Source organism: Malus sylvestris, chromosome 5 (assembly GCF_916048215.2).
Source record: "Malus sylvestris chromosome 5, drMalSylv7.2, whole genome shotgun sequence".
In the NCBI taxonomy this organism is placed as follows: Eukaryota; Viridiplantae; Streptophyta; class Magnoliopsida; order Rosales; family Rosaceae; genus Malus; species Malus sylvestris.
In genome coordinates, this window is record NC_062264.1 from 30930667 (window position 1) to 30934165 (window position 3499).

Consider the following 3499-nt stretch of genomic DNA (forward strand, 5'->3'; position numbering starts at 1 on the left):
TATAAAACGTAAATTGTTATTAACCTTATAAATTGTCATTAACTTTATTATTTGATCAGGATCATTAATTCACTAGAAACGTGAGAAAGCTTCTCACCTTAAAGATGAGATTCTTTCTCTGAATAGAAAAAAAGATCAAATCTATTTTTACATAATTTTTTATTCCGTTGTGATTTGGACGTTTTGATTTAGTCCGTTTTGTTTTCTTTTGCATTGATTACTTGTAGCTTTCTTTCCCTTAAATCATTTACATCCCCCAACTTCTCTTGTATCATTATTATTATTATTATTATTATTATTATTATTATATATATATATATATATAAATACATATAGAGATAAGTCCGTAAGATCTAAAAAGTATAAGAAGAAAAAAAACGACAAGTTTTACATATATTGAGTTAATAGCAACATATCGAAAGGGTGTGAGTTCGAAGGTTTTTCCGTTGTGCAAGAAAGAACCTTATCAGAAGAAGGTTCTGAGCTGTTTTATCCTGGGGACAACGTGGTGTTTGTGAACTGCTTGCACACTTTGGACAGAGCCGCGAAACGTCTTAAAGAGAGCGACTTAGTCCGCGACTCATCCCAAGAATCATTCACCACTCAAGGCTTCTACATTTTTCGAGTAACTTCGTTCCTTTCTATTTCAGTTTACAACAAAGTCATCACACTCATCAGTTCAATCAAAATTGATGCCAAAATCTATGGAGACCATTGCACAAAGAAATAGGAGAAACAATGGCTTTTCTCCTTTATTGTAAGCTAAAGCCCCACCCCAGGTGGCTGGAAAATGGTTGCCCGCATCCGCCGGTTTGGAGGTGGGCGAAGCCAGATGATGTTACTAATCTATCGAGTGTGACGGTTAACTGTAAATGATGTTGTGTATTATAAAAGGGAACTATTATTAGCATTCCAAAAATCTCATCATACACTCCTCTTAAGTGTTTTTTTTCTTCTTCTAATTATAGAAAGTTTGAAGTGCCAAATGAGATTTTTGGAGTGCTAATAACAATTCCTTTATAAAAAAATTAAAAAAAGGCTAGTATTACTAAATAGATATAAGTGTTATAACATGAGATTGGCAAGGACCACAGTAAATGGTGCGGACAATTTGGTGCATTGTTATAGAGTAAAAAAGAGACAGGAGTCTTCTTTTTGGCCACGGGGAACTTGTGTATTTAAAGTTGTGATGTCGCTCGTCAAAAATCCCCACTAGTTCACTAACAGAATGGAAGATGTTCAAAAGGGTTTACCAGGTTGAAACCTTGGAAGAGGTCTTTGCTTACAAGAGAATTAAGGATGAGGCCAAACCCAATAAGATGATTGAAGGATCAATTCATTGCTCTCAACAAGGAAAAATACATCCATGCATGTCACAGTTTCATTACTCATCGATTCATTTCCATATTTCTCTCCTAATTTGAGATCAAATAGAAAGATTGGGCAAAAATAGTGGCGCGGAAGTTTTCAACCCCGACAAAATATCATTTGAAGGGAAAGACAGTAAACCGTAACAAGGAAGCTCTCATCGCTTATAAAATGTCACAGGAAGAGAGGGATAATAAAATCGTGACAAGAAAGTTCTTGTTTCCAACCAAATATCGTGTGAGCAGAGAATTGTGAAAAGGAAACTCTCATCCCCAACCAGATCCTTTGATTTAAGATGAAGCTTAAATCATAAAATTTAAGAAGGTAAAGATCGACATACGCATTATACACAAACATTAAATTCAACAGGAAACAAAGTCAGAAAGCTGTGTATGAATTTCGACCGGAAACAATTAAGAACTGAGTTGCAGGGACCATATGGCAAACTTTTTTACCCAGAAATTGAGACAAATTATATGTTCAAAATTAGGGTGCTCGGTGGGAGAAAAAAATGAGTTTGAACAATTTGTCCGTGAATATATAATTATATTGACCAATAAAAGAACAACAATTTGTCCATATAGCAACGCTATCATAAGCCAAAAATAAAAAAAATAAAGCCCTACTATAATATTCATAAGGTAACTAATCTCAAACTAAGTAGTAAAAACCAGGAAATTAATTGAAAATTGGACGTCACTGTCTTGTTTGAAAGGAGCTCCTAACTGAACAAATCGGAAATTGGACAATCGTCGTCACTCGTCACTCTCTTCCTCATGTTCCTCCTTCTTCTTCTTATCCTCCGGTGGAGGAGCAGCAGCAGCAGCCGGGGCGGTAGCATCTCGTACACCTGAGGCAGGAGCGGCAACAGCACCACCAGCACCAGAATTCAGGATAAGATCTTCAATGTTTTTCTTCTTAGCGAGCTTGGTGAACAGTCCAGGCCAGTAAGGCTCGACGGGGACGTTGGCAGCTTTCACCAAGGTTGCAATCTTCTCGGCGGTAATGGGGATGCCTTCGTCATGGGGATTCCTTGTTTTTTGAGTTTCTGAAAAAAGAGAAAATATTAATGCATTTATATGTGTGAGTATGCGCACGCTCTTCACTGATATTCCGTTCTCATTTCTGTTCTCCCTCATTCATATGTAAATGCTTTGTTTGTATCTTGTCTTCTGCCCATCGGTCATAAATATAGTATCTATGCTTTCTTTATCTTATTCTTGAATACCCACGCAGATTGGGAGATCATTTGTTGTTTCAAGGTTGAAGGTGGTCTGCATATTCATGAACTTGTCAATTTAATATGTTCTTAGTTGAAGTTGCAGAAGGGTTGCAGTGAATTTGTGAAGATTTTTGTATGGTAAATTATGACTGCAAACCCCTTGAAAATCTACTTTTCCCAGGTATTTATATGATCATATCTCAGTGTTGTCCTCAACTCTAATCACTTTAACAGTTGGACTTGAGTTAAACGTTATTCTTACGAAATTTATGGGTTTGATTTTGGGTGCAGGCTGCAGCTGATGATCAGATTCAAGTTATTGAGATGATTAAGCTCTTGGAAACAAAGGGTTCGAAGACTTTTTAAAGTTTGGTTCCAACATTTGTACAAAATTGTATAAAATATTAGTTATGCAAATTTATAGTTGTATTCTTTTACTTTTAATGATATTACAATTTGTTTTCTCATAAAAACAGAAAAAGAAATATGATACTCCAATTTGGGTGCCTACACAGGGCATCCTTTTTTTTAAAACACAATTTGCAACTTTGCCACCAATGTGAATTAGGGTGGCATTGTTTGCAGATGACACCAATGCAATATTGGTAGCCATTGTTACAATAGAGTCCTCTACATAGGACATGTTCTCTAGTTTAGTGGCTGCTTGGTGGCCATTGAGGTTTGTCACCAATGAGAGTGTCCACATTTGACAATAGACACCAATGAAAAGAGTGGCTTTTAGCCAAAATTCTAGTAGTGTTTTCATGACATCCTCCCCCTGCACTCGAAGTTCCAAATTCGATTTTCCCTCCCTCGATGTAGCCATTACATATCATTACACAAGCAGATAAAGACTATTAACATCTGATAACCTTCTTAATTGATAAATAACTGTATAACACAAATTAC

General features: G+C 36.1%; 1 pseudogene; it reads right to left on the reverse strand.

Moving 5' to 3' along the window:
- Positions 1–1873: 1873 nt before the first annotated feature.
- On the reverse strand, positions 1874–2767 carry LOC126622745 (60S acidic ribosomal protein P1-like; annotated as a pseudogene).
- Positions 2768–3499: the final 732 nt, after the last annotated feature.